Genomic DNA, 15,431 nt, shown 5'->3' on the forward strand with positions numbered 1-15,431 from the left:
TTGAACTGCAGCCTCTCCTAAATTTTCATGACAAATGTCCTTAGCAGACGGCAGGATCAACTCTTCACCAACAGTAAAGGGCTTCTTAGCTTTAGCAATGCGGTTAGCCACTAAGAATGACGCTCTCAGTGCAGACACATTTGATGAAGTGGTGGTCTTCAATAATTGCTTGTTCTTCGTGTTCACGTGTTTTTCTTTTGAAAAACTCCAAAGCCTTGTCTTTTAATGCAGGGTGCTTGGTCTCCATGTGGTGAAGCAGTTTTAAAGTTTTCATGGCTTTGTTGGATAGCCAGTTGCCACATATTATACAAAGCGGTCTTGGAGAATGTGAATCACCTGTTGCAATGAACCTGTAATTTAAGTAGGACTCTTGGTATTTTCTTTTAAATGCAGCTTTCTTTTTGTTGGAGGTCTTAGAGTCTTCTGCTATCTCATCATTGGTCTTTCCCCCTTTTCAAAGAAGCTCCCCAGCGACATTTGTTTTTCACTCATTTTGGCTAGGGTTAGCTTGTGGACTTACCAAAACTGTGACTGAGACAAGTGTGCAGAGTGGGAAAGAGGCGTGGATGGAAGTGGTAAAGAAAATAATGGGCAGGCCACACCCGAGCTAAAATAAGTGTCAGATTCTGACTTAAAGCCTGCCATCAGATGCAGCTGTACAACTGAAGTACATCAACTCACTTGCAGCTTAATTGTCACTTGCCACTCACCAGTAGGGTTCTGATATGAGTCTGCAAGCAATTGATTTACTATGGTCTCTATGCAGTCGAACCTCTCTGCTAATGATAATCTGTATTTGCAGCCGCTGCCAGCGCTAGCATCACCACCTCAGCTCCACTGAAGATCATCAGGCATTAGATTCTCATATGGAGCGCGCAACCTAGATCCCTCACAGGCACAGTTCACAGCAGGGTTCGCGCTGCTACGAGAATCTAATGCTGCCGTTGATCTGACAGGAGGCGGAGCTCAGGTGGTAATGCGAGTGATGGGGAGCAGCTGTAAATACAGAAGAAGCTTCGCTCGCTCACCCGCCACTCACCTCCTGCTGTGTGGCCTGGTTCCTAACAGGCCACAGACCGGTACCTGTCCACGGCCCGGAGTTTGGGGACCCCTGATTTAGATATTCGGAGAGAGAGAGTGGAGGAGGAAGGACATTGCATGTGAGAAGAACAGCAGAAGTAAAGGCTCAATTGTGGGAAAGAGGAGATATATGTGGGAGCACTAGAGAACTCACGTTTTGGAGCATAGGACACATACAGAAGAGAAGTGGAAAATCAGGCTGGGTGCTAGGTGGGGGCCAGGTCGCCCACAGCCTTATGAGCCAGATTAGAATATATCCTGTGCGGTAGGGAGACCTTGAAGATTCTCAAGTAGAAAAGGTATGCTCGGGTTTTATCTGTTGCTGCTTTGAGATAAGGACTGAATTGTTTAGGCTTTCAAAAGCAAAGGCTCAATTGGTTAGGCTTTCACTAACTTGGTTGATTGGGAGGGAGCTGCTGGAAGCTCAAGCTGGCATATCTCCTGCCATCTTGCAATTCTGCTCCAGGGCTTTGCCCTACCTGTTTACACTTATCTACCAAAAACATGAGGAACACAAAGAAGAATCCCAGCTAGTCCACAAGCAGGAGGAAGAACATGATTGCATGTGGGTGTTGGGAGGAGAAGATTATTGGTTATAAAAAGAAGAAAGGCAGAGAGAAAATGGGGCTACTCACTGTGCTGGAGTTATTACCCTCTGCCTCACCTGTCTTGCCTGGGTGCCCTTGCTACCCACAGCCACAGGTAGGAAGCCTTGTGGCAGCCTCAGACCTCCTGCTGCTCAAGAAGAGGCAGGAATGCCCTGGCAGGCTCTTTTTACATGTGTCCAGGTGTGTTCCCAGGCAGAACCTCTGTGTCCAGGTAGTTATGGAGCCGAGGGCCTGCCTTGGCCTCCCTATCCCATTATCTGCTGCCCAGTCTCATCTGCTTGAAGAAGGAAGGCTCTGACCCCTGAAAATTCTGACTTGACTTGGACACTGAACACTCTGCTCAGTGTTAGGCCACCTCTTGCCGCATGGAATGCATCTGTTTCTTTTGGCTCGCCCATCTATGATCCATGCAGCAGCTATAGATATCTTTTAAAAATTATTGATTATGGGGGCTTCCCTGGTGGCGCAGTGGTTGAGAGTCTGCCTGCCGATGCAGGGGACATGGGTTCGTGCCCCGGTCTGGGAAGATCCTACATGTCGCGGAGCGGCTGGGCCCGTGAGCCATGGCCGCTGAGCCTGCGCGTCTGGAGCCTGTGCTCCGCAACAGGAGAGGCCACAACAGTGAGAGGCCTGCATACCGAAAAAAAAAAAATTATTGATTATGTCATGCCCTTCCTCTGCTTACGACCCTTATGGAGCTTTCCTCTACTCTTGGAATAACATTCTAGCACATGATCGGCTCCGGCCTCCCTTTCCCTTCTTTCCTTCTACATCTCTTCCTCCTCACTCCGATGTGTCACCAGCTTCTGGAGGACTCTCAGCTCTTCCCACTCCATGGCCTTTTGCTGATACCATTCCCACGCCTCTTCATTTGGTCGGCTCTTGTCCTTCATATCTTGGCTTAAACTTCACGTCCTCGGACAGGTTTTCCCCATCCCCCTGTAGCTCTTATCCTAATTCATAATTATACATTTACTTCTTTTCTTACTTATTTTCTGTCTCTGCCACTAGGTCATGAAACTCCATCAAGGTAGGGATCATACCTGTTTCATTTATCCTTATCTCCCTAACAGCTAGCATGGTGCCTGATCTATAGTGGGTACTCGATTGACACTTGTTCAGTAAGTGGATGAATGAACTGATGAGTGAACGAGATGCTGGTTTCTCAGTGGATGCACTGATCTTCTAGGAAGTACACACAGGCTCCGTCTGACTTTAAGTCGCTGCATGCTGTTCAGGGTCATGAGCCATCTTATACTGCCCTTGGGCCTCCTTAGCCTGGCCCCTCTGCCTTTTGTGCTTACCTGCAACTTCTAGCTTCTTGGTCCTGGCTGCTGAAGCCAGTGGAGCTGAAGGGCCTCCATCGCCCACATCCTACACTTGGGTCCTATCCTGCCTTGGCCCTTGGCTCTTTCTGTGTAGGCTGGTCCACAATTAACAGAGTCAGTAAGGGTGAGTAAAGATGTTTGCAGAGCACCTCAGATCACACGGCTGATTCAAGACCTGACCTCACGTCTCCTGGCTCCACAACAGTGATTTTCCTATTACACCCTGCTGCTTCCCAGACACCACAAAAATTGCTGGTCTTTGTGCTAGCAATGAAGATTATCATACACGCTACCCCTTACTACGACAGTTTTTACCAGGAGTGCAGGGGTTCATACTCCCACGGGCACATCAGAATTTCAAGGAAATGAGAAGTAATGTGACTTTTTTCCCATTTAGTTAAAAAATATAGTGGTGATGAATGATTAATATACAACGGTCAAATGGTACAGAAGTATATACGTAAAAAAGGAACATCTGTATTCATACCCCTCTCCCCACTTCATCCCAATCTAATTCTCCTTCCCACTTCTTTCCTCAAAAGTAACTACTTTTAACAGTGTAGTGTGATTAAGTCCAGGCCTTTTTAATATTTTATAAATATTATGTATAAATAATTTATATACATATATATTAAATAGGTTATTTTTTAAAATCCTGTAGAGTTTTAAACACATATTCAATATTATTTTTAAAATTGTGTGTGTTGGGACTTCCCTGGTCGTCCAGTGGTTAAAAATTCGCCTTCCAATGCAGGGGAAGTGGGTTCGATCCCTGATCAGGGAACTAAGATCCCACATACTGTGGGGCAACTAAGCCCACGTGCTCTGGAGCCCATGCGCCACAACTAGAGAGAGGCCTGCACGCCACAACGAAGAGCCCTCTTGCCACAAGTAAGACCCGATACAGCCAAATAAATATTTAAAAAATAAATAAATTAAATAAAACTGTGTGTGTTGAAAGTGAAAAAAGGACGCTACTTTTGTGATGGAACAAACTCTCGGCTGATGGAGCACAGTCAAGAGGCCTTGTTCTGGTATGTGTGTAAAGAGATGGCAGGAGAACCAGCAGAACCTGGGTCTAGAACTAAAGCAAAGGAAGTCTTCTTTGTGAGATGGCTCGGAGGCTCTCACCAGCAGCAAAAGCGGTAGGCACAGTTCATTAGGACACCCTTGTGGTGCAAGGCCACAGCCTACCACCTACAGTCTGATAGGACCGAGATGGAGAGGACGATGTGGGCAGAAGGAAGGGAGGTGAGGAGGTATGTTAGGATGAAAAACAGGACAAAAATGGATTTGTGAAGACAATGAGAAGACAAGCCATAGACTAAGAGAAAATACTCGCAAAAGCATATCTGAAAAAGGACCGTTATCTCTCTTAAAACTCAACAATAAGAAAATGAACAACCCGATTAAAAAATGGGCAAAAGACCTGAACAGACCTTTCATCAAAAGAAGTGTACAGAAAGCAAAAAAAGCATACGAAAAAATGCTTCACTTCATGTGTCCTCAGGGAAATGCAAGTTACAACAACATGGAGATATCACTACACACCTATTAGAATGGCCGAAATCCACAACACTGACAACATAAAATGCTGGTGAGAATGTGGAGTGACGGGAACACTCACAGTGCTGGTGGGAATGCACAATGGTATGAAACAGCCACTTCGGAAACCTGTTTGGTGGTTTCTCACAATACTAAACAGATCCTTACCGTACGATTCAGCGATTGCATTCCTTGGTATCTTCCCAAATGAACTGAAAACTTTTGGCAACACAAAGACCTTACACGAATGTTTATAGCAGGTTTATTCATAAATGCCAAAACTTAGAAGCAACCACGACATCCTTCAGTAGGTGGACAGATAAACTGTGGTATATTCAGACAGTGCAGTATTATTCAGCAGTAAAAAAAAAAAAAAATCAGCTATCAAGCCATAAAAAGACATGGAGGGCTTCCCTGGTGGCGCAGTGGTTAAGAATCCGCCTGCCAATGCAGGGGACACGGGTTCGAGCCCTGGTCCGGGAAGATCCCATATGTCGCGGAGCAACTAAGCCCGTGATCCACGACTACTGAGCCTGCGCTCTAGAGCCCGGGAGCCACAACTGCTGAGCCCACGTGCCACAACTACTGAAGACTGTGCCTAGAACCTGGGCTCTGCAACAAGAGAAGCAGCCACAATGAGAAGCCTGCGCACCACAGCAAAGAGTAGCCCCCGCTCGCCACAACTAGAGAAAGCCTGCGTGCAGCAACGCAGACCCAGTTCCGGCAAAAATAAATAAATTAAATAAATAAATAAAAAAGAAACAAAGTCTATTAAAGAAAACCCCGAAACCTCCAAATAGTTAAGACATGTAGACAGGGGTACTAAGAACTCTAGTTTGATATTAATGATGTAAGTATATGACTAGTCTCACATGGACAGACAACAAGGTACTACAGAGAGTAGGCTGGAGCAGTAAGTAGCCAAAAGGAAAAGAGAAACAGGATAAAGAAAGGGCACCAAGCCCTCCTATCAGGGGCTCCATCAACACACTAGAGACTAGTAGTATACTAGCTGGCTATATATATTTGTGCTCCTGATACCTGCAAATAAAAAGATGCTAACCATTGTTTTAAAAAAAAAGAATTTGTAACTGCCCTTCTCCCCCATCCAGTGGGGCGTGTGAGGCACAGGAGCTCCCTGTGCTGGGAGCTCAGTGCCCAGTTTTCACCCTGGCATTGCCTCTGGTTTGCTGTGCAACCTGGGACAAGTCCCTTCCGCTCTCTAGGTCCATTTTCTCTTTGTGTAAAGTGGGCTTGCAATTCTCAAGGGTCTCTTAAGGTTTTATGCATTATTTCCTGGGAGCAGAACTTTTTGAACATTTCCTAACATAAGGGTAATTAATTAGAGTAACCATTGATAAGGGTAATTAATTAGAGTAACCATTTACTAAGTATTATTGTCTTATTTAATCTAGAGAACAACTCTCTACTATTAGCCCTGTTTTACAGATGGGGCAACTGAGGCTTAGGGAAATTGACCAATGCCACAACGCTGATCAGTGGTGGCATCAGGGAACTTGACCAGTGCCACAGAGCTGATCGGTGGTGGCATCAGGATTCGAAGAAGGTAGACTCCTCTGCCCTCCCTCTCCACCACTCTGCAGGAAGAGCCTCTAGTTTCTGTGGCCTGGGAGTGGAGAACAGAGAATATAAAATAAAAGCACTTGATGTTAGACAGGAAATGGGTCTGACCTTGGACACTCTCCCAGTTACCTCTAACATCACAGAGAACAATGGCAGAGCCCCGAGGGCACAGCAAACTTCAGAGGATGGAGGGTGTGGAGGTTCCAACATCATTGGTGAAGGAAAGGCAGAGGACAGACTCTAGGGGCTGATCTCTGGAGATAAGAATGCATTTAGAGGAAGATAATATGGACTTATAAAACAAGGGAAAAATTAAAGGGTTATCACTCCACTAGACTGTTCAGAAAATTCAGAACTTTTCTTCTTTTTGTGAATCACAAATTTCTTTTTCCATGAGATAAAGAATTGATCCTCTCAGAGAAAAAGCAAACATTAATCATTAAACTTTGCCTACAATTTCATGACGTTTATCAAATTCCTAAGATCCATGGCCTAGGGAGACTCAGTAAGAATCGTTAACCAATAATTATGTTAAAAGTAATAGTGGGGCTTCCCTGGTGGCGCAGTGGTTGAGAGTCCGCCTGCCGATGCAGGGGACACGGGTTCGTGCCCTGGTCCGGGAAGATCCCACATGCTGCGGAGTGGCTAGGCCCGTGAGCCATGGCCACTGAGCCTGCACGTCCGGAGCACGGGAGAGGCCACAGCAGTGAGAGGCCCATGTACCGCAAAACAAAAAAACCCCCAACCATTTAAGTGTCAAGTACTCTAACATTTACAAAATAACTTTGCATACATTACTTAATCTTTCCAATAAGTAGGCTGTTAATCCTCACCGCCCCCTCCTTTTTTGTTTTGGCCAGCTGAGCACGGCATGCGGGATCTTAGCTCCTCCACTGATAGGGATAGAGTAGGATAGTACTCTATCTTACTCTATCCATCACAGGTAGCTGTAGAAGTCCCAGTAGGGGATTATAGATAGAGAGGGAAACCTAGGGAACTTTGGGAGACCACTGTAAGTTAATGATCGCTCAAGAACTATCGGGAACGTCGTGCAACGAAGCAGGCTTGTTTAACTATAAAGCCATAAATAAAAACATGAGATATGCCCAGGTTATTAAGTGAAAGAAAAAAATGAGGTCTGCATTCTGCTGGTGGAGTTCAGCAAGACGGGGATCCTTAGGACCAAGGACAGGAATTTAAGGGGAAGGTGACATTCCAAAGTAGGAGACCCTCATTATACAGAAACCTGAGACTATTCAACATATTTTAGTATATGTTACCACCCTGCTGCTGATTTGAGTAAGCACTATGACAGTGCTAATGTGACCTCATAGGGTCAAACACTCTCCTGCCTGATACAAAGGAGGAGCCTGTGATGTAAGCCTACTCGAAGAATGAGGAAGGCGGTCTTTTCCCCCTCCCCCACTTTCCTTTGACTATAAAAATGTAGCCTGCTTAATCCTTGGGGCAGAGCCCCCTCACCTGCCAGCTTGTATCCCTCACAAGCATCCTATATTAATAAATCTACTTCTTGCCTATCACTTTGCCTCTCGCTGAATTCCTTCTGCGCTGAGACACAAAGAACCTGAGCCTCAGTTAAGTCCAGACACAGGTGAGTGACTCTAATTAAAAGACTGTGGGTTCAAGTCCTAGTCTGGGTTTAGGTTGGGTTTGAGTCCCAGCACGTGGGTTCAAGTCCCAATCAGCGGCGCACGGTTTCACGACCAGGGATCAAACACGTGCTCCCTGCAGTGGAAGCGCGGAGTCTTAACCACTGGACTGCCAGGGAAGTCCCACAATACCCATTTTTATAGGTGAGAAAACTGAGACTCAAAAGAGCCAGGGAAGGGGTGACTGTACTTGGGCAGGTTCCTTTTAGGAGGGCCACATATGCTTATACCCCTTTATACAGTATTAAATTCACTTCTACCTTTACTTTTTTAAAAAACAAGATTGTGCCCATCAGTGTGCAACAGATGTGGCTCATTCTTCATTGTTTCTACAACTGTGTAGTATTTTGTTAGAGGCTGCATCATGGGTTATTTAACCAGTCCCCTACTGGTGAGTATTTTGGCTCTTTCCCGAGCTGAAACGGGTAACTATGCACACCTGATTTCCTACATATATGAGAATTTGCCTGTTAGATACATTCTCAGAAGTGGGTTTAGTAGGTCAAGGGCATGTACTTTTAAAGTTTTCACAGTAACAAATTATCCTCCAAGGGGTACCACTCATTTGCTTTCCACAAGCCGAGGGTGAGAGGGGCTGTTTCTGTCTATCCCAGCAAGCGCTGGGTGCCACACTTCTCACCCTGGATCGGTCTCTGAAGAGTGCAAGTGGCAGCTCCTTGTGGGGCTGCACTCCTGGACTCGGTTCCTATTCCTCACTTTATCAAAGATCTTGTACGACTGGAACCTGTCTGAAGGTGAGAGTTAAGACGGCAGGGCCCAGGAAACTATGTCTTGGAGAAGCGCTTGAAAGGACTCTGTGGAAATTAGGACAGCCAGACTCAGGCCCTGCCCCTCCTTGAAGGGCTGTCATTAAGATAAGGGAGTACAAAGTGCTGTGCATCCAGGTGGGGTGAAGGTCAACAGCAGGCCATATGGTGCAGCAGCTTTCCTACTAATCTAAGAAAGCCCTCAGGGACATAGAGAATAGACTTGTGGTTGCCAAGGGCGGGGGCGGTGGGAGAGGGTTGGATTGGGAGTTTGGGATTAGCAGATGCAAACTATTATATATAGAATGGATAAACAACAAGGTCCTACTGTATGGCACAGAGAACTATATTCAATATCCTGTGATAAACCATAATGGAAAAGAATATGAAAATGAATGTGTATATATGTATATATATATATATATGTATAACTGAGTCAGTTTGCTGTACAGCAGTAATTAACACAACATTGTAATTCAATGATACTAAAATTAAAAAAAAAAAGAAAGCCCTCAGATCTCTCCAACATTCTCCCTAGAAGACTGCTGAGGTAGTGAGGTCCCTGTCAGTAAGGGTATTCAAGCAGAGATCAAGGTATGTGGGACACGGTTGACTGGTAGTTTCTATTCCCACATCTTTTTGGTGTGTCTTCCTCTATTGCAGAGGCTAGAAAGGGAACAGTTAGTTACATCTCCTATACTCCCGGAAGCTACAGTTCTGTCTATAAAACAGGAAGGTCAAAAGGTGGTGGAGGATATCTGCTGCTTCAGGCTGTTTTCTGCTGTCAGGAGAGGCTGTAGAGAGGAGGGGTTTTTCTATAGAGTCATCCTGGCTTTGTTCTCGAGGTTGTCTAGAGGCATGCCGCGGCAGGCCCCAGTCCCAATCCCTGGGTCACAGCAGCAGCCTTGGGTTCCTGACCACAGTGGTTCCAGGGGTCTCCTGCTTCCCTGCCTTCCTGATTATGGGGGAGGGGGTGACTCCCCGGGTGCCACTTCAGAGGCATTGTTCTGAGAATCCTTCCTGTAAGTCCAGTCTACAGCCCCCTCCTCCGACCCTCCTAATGGCTCTGTAAGCCCCTAATTCCCATTATGAAATCTATTTCTGGTATTTTCCTGCGTAAAATACGGTTTCCTACCCTAACCCTGACTGATGGGAGGCAGGGATGTGCAAAACCTACAATGTAGTTTCCTACTCTCAATTTCTATGACTTTTCCACATTGTTCCATGGCAGAAAAAGCAGTCCTCGAAATCCAGTGTTTTTACTGAGGGACATGTGGCGATGCTGGCAGGAGAAAGGGGTGGCCCAGCTCGCCCCTCACTTCCCTGGCTGCATCTCCAGGCCCTGACTCGCCCAAGCAGAGGTGAGTTTGATGTGTCCCATGGCTTCTCAGATCTACTCTCTCTTGTTCCCTTGGCACTGATGCTAAGTCTGGCCCTAATTGTACTCAGGGTTCCAGGACAGGGGGCCTGACCTTAATTTGGGGGTTTTCTGGGGATAAGTGATAAAGAACATTTCCTTCCTCTGCTGCCTTGTGGGCTTTTGAGGAGAAAGCTCCCCATGAAATGGGTAAAGTTGTGACAGAAAATTCACAGGATGCCAGAACCAGACTTAGCCCTGCCCACAATCTGAGGGAGAAATCCCTGTTATAAGTGCTACCCACATTGTGCTTAATACCCATTGTCTCCTTTAACCCTCTCAACAACTCTAAGCAATAGGACTTATTCTCACCATTTTACCTATGGCTCAGAGATGGGGAGAGCTTGCCCAAGGTCACACAGCTAACATGGAAGTCACAAAAGCAGGATGGGAATGAGTGTGTTTTTCTGTGATCTTAACTACAGGTTGTCCAGCATCCTAGAAGCCATCTAGTTCAACGTTCTCTCCCCTCCCATAAAATGCTTGAAGGTTTCCTCTTCCTTGTGTGTTACAATCTTTCCAATAGACAGTGGAAAATATGTATTAGATGGAAATTAGCACATTTTGACTAACAATTTTATATTTAGAAGTTTACCTATAGGATATAATAGGGAGTGTTCCAAACATGTATGTAAACTCAAGGGCACTCATTACAGCCTTAGTTATACATGTAAAATTATAAGCAAGCTATTTGTCAAGTCATAATGCTAGGGAAATTAATGATGATACATTTATCCAATTGAATGGTATTCAGTTATACATGGTAATATATATTGAAATTAATTGATATGTAAATCCAGGTTTTTCAAAAGTTAATTTGTCCATCAGTTACTGAGTACCAACTATGTTTGAGGCACTTCACCCATGTCATTCTCTCCGTTATTTCAGTTTTGTATGCACATTTCTTCCTCCCTGGGCTGCGAGAGCCTTAGAGGCAGGGACGTGAATGATGTCACGTGCTCACTGCTGTAGCCCCACGATGCCCAGGTGCTCAGTAATGTTGAGTAAATGGACCCCTAAAGAGTTATGCTTAGGATTTAAAAATTATCTTTAAGGAGCATTATTTTTTGCCACCAACACAACTTCTCTAAACCGCTCTTTGCCTGTCTGTCAAGATTTAGCTCCTGGAGTTACTGGAAAGAAGAAGGAAAAAGTTCCCATAAAAGTCTCCAGGTGCAACATCTCAGGCCCAGGAGCTCCTGTCGGGGAGGTAAGGAGACTTATGAGATCCCGCTGACCTCCTCCCGGCAGGAGGAGACCTGGTGGAGATGCTGCTAGACACTCCCTGGGGGCCACCGGAGCATTCCTTGGGCTGCTGAAGGAGGTGCCTCCCGCCCCAGGCAGGCAGACACCTCACTCTTGCGCTCAAGCACTGTGCGGGTGAGGGGCTGGGAGTGGTCATGGCTTTGGCAGGCATTGAGCAAGCACAGGTTTGGCATGCAGGAGCTGCAACGCCCAGCTCTCAGCTGCTTGAGCCATAGAAGGCTCAGGAGCTTAAATACTGCACTGCCTACCTCGCCTGTTGTGATGCAGGCTCTGCTCCTTGGGAAGAACAAATGGCCAAAAGCATGAATGGATGGATAGATGGGCTTCTCCTACCCTCAACACGGAGACGCCTCACAGTTGCTCTACGAGTCTGTTCTTTCTCTTCCTCCTTCTGATGAAGTACCCCCATGCTGGCCACTCCGCTGGGTGCTGGGGATCCACCGGGGCCAGGGTGCAGTCCCTGCCTTCCATGAGCTTAGCTGGAAATCATGAATATCAATCAGGGTTTCCCATACATAAATTTAAAAAATTTCAACTGTGATAAGCGCTCTGAAAGAAAATTTAGCAAGGCTGAGTGTGTGTAACAAAAGCAGTTACTCTTATAAAGGGGATCAGGAAGGTTTTCCTGAGGAAGAGGGAAGTCCCCTGCACAGCAATGTTCTCTTCGCCTTGCTGCTGTAACAACATGTGGCTTCCTCCTGAAGTCACTGCTTCCTCTGCAGGCCTCTAAGAGAGGGCTGCTTTCCTCTCTCCTCTCTAAGACAGCTCCCTTGGAACACATGACAGCAGTCCGCAGCACCTCTACTTGTTGCGGCATGCACAGCCCTCAGGGCTGCCCCCTCTTCCACTTAACAACAACCTCTTTCTCTCTTTCTCCCTTTCTTACCCTCTCTCTCTCCCTCCACCATTTCCCTATGATCATTCTTGATTAGTTCAACCGCATAAAGGAATCACCTGTACTCCAGCCTCTTACGTCCTTGACCACCTTTTCTTTCAGTTTGTCCTCCACACACTGACACCCACCATCACACCACAGACCTTATCATTATCAAAACCTGCACCACTATTCTGAAAAAAGTTTTATTGAAGTATGGTTGATTTACAATGTTGTGTTCCTACACTACTTTCAAAGTCTCTATTTCAAGCATCCCAGTCTCTGGGTGCCTCACCAACACCTACTGGTCCATCTCACATCCACTAATTTGCAGACCCTACCAGATCTTTGACCACGTCAGGGCCTCCTGTCCACTGATGCTGCTCTGAGACCCATCCACTGCTCTTCGCCCCCTCATAGCTTCATTCCCCTTTTTACCCAGTGACTGGTCAGTTGTGGAGTCTCCCTGCCATACACTCTCATCCCTCTCCTTGTATTGTATCCACCTTCCAAAGCCACAACACTGACCGGATGCACCTTTGCCTCTACTTTGAGACTACACCCAAGTAGTTGAATGTGGCTAGAGAACAACAGCTGGATTTGCCAACCCGTCACATTTTAAATTTATGAAAACCTCAGGTGGGTCCTAGCACCGCAGGGAAAATCTACTCTTTGTCTTATTTATGTGGTTCTTCCACTCTTCAAGAGGACTATTTCCTACCTCTTCTCTCTATTCAAACCTTCTCTCTATTCAAACCTCCATTACTCTCCCCTGTCAGCCGATGGCATTGTTCTCATTTCATTGAGAAAACAGAAGCAATCAGAAGAGAACTTCCTTATCCTCCAGCCACTAAATCTATCCACTGACCTGTGTCTGAATCCATATATGAGGATTTTTCTCCCATGAAAGTGGCTGAGCCATCCTCATCCTGTCCTAAGTCCCTTTATCTTGAGCACTGGATCTCATCCCCTTTCCTTCACCTACTCAAGAGTCTTCCTCCTGCAATGATCCTTCCCTCTCTCTTGCACCATCAGCCCTTCCCTTTCTACGGCATCATTCCCATGAACATATAAACATATCATAGTACCTTTAATCTCTCATCTCTCTGCTTCCTTTCATAGCAAAACTCCTTAAAAGAGTAGTCTCTATTCACTCTCTCCAATTTCTCATTTTCCATTCTCTTGAATCTACCTCAGCCGACTTTCAACCTTATTATTTAACTGAAACTGCTTTTGCCAGTGGCAACTATGGTTCCTGTTGCCAAATCCAATGGCTAAAACTTAGCCCTCTTCTCAGTTGACTTGACAGGAGTAGACATTTCAGTCCCCACCCCCCTTTCCTTTTGGCCGTGCCACACGTCATGTGGAATCTTAGTTCCCCGAACAGGGATCAGGGCTCAAACCTACGCACCCTGCAGTGGAAGCGCAGAGTCTTAACCCCTGGACCACCAGGGAACTCCTCAGTCCTTTTTACACACACTATTTTCACCGCTGTGGTGATAGACTCTAAGATTCCACCTCCTTTGATATTTATGGTGTCCATGCCCTTGTTTATCTCCTCCTCTTGAGTGTGGGTGGGACCTATGCTTGCTTCTAACCAATAGAATGTGCAAAGATGATGTAATGTCACTTTCATGATTACATCGTCATATAAGGTCTTGTTTTACTAGCAGACTCTAGAGACTTCAAAGTTAGTTGGCTTTAAAGAAGTAAGTGGTCATGTTAGGAGGCCCATATGGTTAGGAGCTGAGGGCCAGCAAGAAGCTGAGGGCCAGCAAGAAGCTGACAGCCAGCAAGAAGCTGGGGCCCTCAGTCCTACAACAGCAAAGGAATTAGTTGTGCCAGAAACCTGAGCGAGCTTGGAGGAATATTATTTTCCAGTTGTGCCTCCAGATGAGACTATAGCTCAGCCAACACGTAGCTGCAGCCTGTAAGCCCCTATAAGCTTAGGACCCAGTTAAGCCATGCCTGAACTTCTGACCCAGAGAAACTGTGAGACAATAAATGTATGTCACTTTAAGCCATGAAGTTTGTGGTAATTTATTACACAGCAATAGGAAACTAATATAACCACTCATCTTCTTTTATATGGTTATATTTTTTCCATAGTGGCATCTTATACTGTATTTTTAAAAACTCAGACACAAGTTATTTGCATATTAAACAGGTACTATTCTGTACCTTCACATGGCAAATCATGACCACGGAACCCTAGGGTCTAAGTGAGGGGTCAGAAGAGAACCCAAAGGTTCTCACACTTCTTACCAAGTGTGACCCTGACCAAACACCTTTGTCTCTCTGAGGTTCAATTTCCCATATATAAAATGTATGGGAGATTTCCCTGGCAGTCCAGTGGTTAGGACTTTCACTGCCGTGGCCTGGGGTTCAATCCCTGGTCAGGGAACTAAGATCCCGCAAGCCAAGTGGTGTGGCTAAGAAAAAAGGAAAAAAAAAATGAATGGGTTGCAGCAGACCATCTCAAAGAAACTCTAAAGTGTAATATATAATGATTCTGTGGCTGACTGAGGGCCTATCCAGTCTTCTTTCGAGGGAGGGATGTTGCTGAAGCAGGGAAAAGAAGGACGCACAGAGCTGAAAGATTTGGGAGATGAATTTCTTCCCCTATTAATTTCATCGGTGAGAAACTGAAGCCCGGATGAAAGGGACTTGCTAGTACATGGCAGAGCTAGCCTCAGCCCTTTCCTTTGGGCTCCTACATCAGTGTTTTTTTGGCAACAGGAGGCAGTTCTCTCTTCTCAGCTCTCCCAGGTCCTTTGTTACCATTGTGAGGGAACCCCAAGGTCTGCCTGCCCTACAGGGGCTTAGTGGGTTTGCTCCAGATCTCTTAGAGGGCTTGGTCCCAATCCTGGGAATATTCCTCACCCAATGCTGCCTTTTCCTGCCTTATTTCAGGAGGACCTACCAGTTGGCGCTGTCTTATGCCGAGACTGAGATAAAGGAAGCTGTTGGCTGAGTAAGAGGTTAGGGGAGGATCTGTGGGTAAGATGGAAGCTGTAAGTTGGTTTCAGGTAGATTGGAAGCTAGAGCTTTGGAGAACCTGAGACCAGTAAGCTCTCGGAGGCTTCCCACCACACACTCCTACTTTAGAAATTAATATTCACGGGGCTTCCCTGGTGGCGCAGTGGTTAAGAATCCGCCTGCCAATGCAGGGGACACGGGTTTGAGTCCTGGTCCGGGAAGAGCCCACATGCCGCGGAGCAGCTAAGCCCATGCGCCACAACTACTGAGCCTGCGCTCTAGAGCCCACGAGCCACAACTACTGAAGCCCGCA

General features: G+C 46.1%; 1 long non-coding RNA gene across 1 annotated transcript in view; it reads right to left on the minus strand.

Moving 5' to 3' along the window:
* Positions 1-56: 56 nt before the first annotated feature.
* The window catches only part of LOC112402884 (uncharacterized), a 25,100-nt gene continuing 9,725 nt past the window's right edge, over positions 57-15,431 (minus strand). Inside the window, exons 4-5 of the long non-coding RNA XR_003003782.1 lie at positions 11,599-11,744; positions 57-350 (exon numbers count right to left, since the gene is read on the minus strand). This is a non-coding gene — a long non-coding RNA (uncharacterized LOC112402884). The remainder of the gene's footprint in view (positions 351-11,598; positions 11,745-15,431) is intronic.

This window comes from Neophocaena asiaeorientalis, unplaced genomic scaffold (genome assembly GCF_003031525.2).
Source record: "Neophocaena asiaeorientalis asiaeorientalis breed wild unplaced genomic scaffold, Neophocaena_asiaeorientalis_V1.1 scaffold548, whole genome shotgun sequence".
In the NCBI taxonomy this organism is placed as follows: Eukaryota; Metazoa; Chordata; class Mammalia; order Artiodactyla; family Phocoenidae; genus Neophocaena; species Neophocaena asiaeorientalis.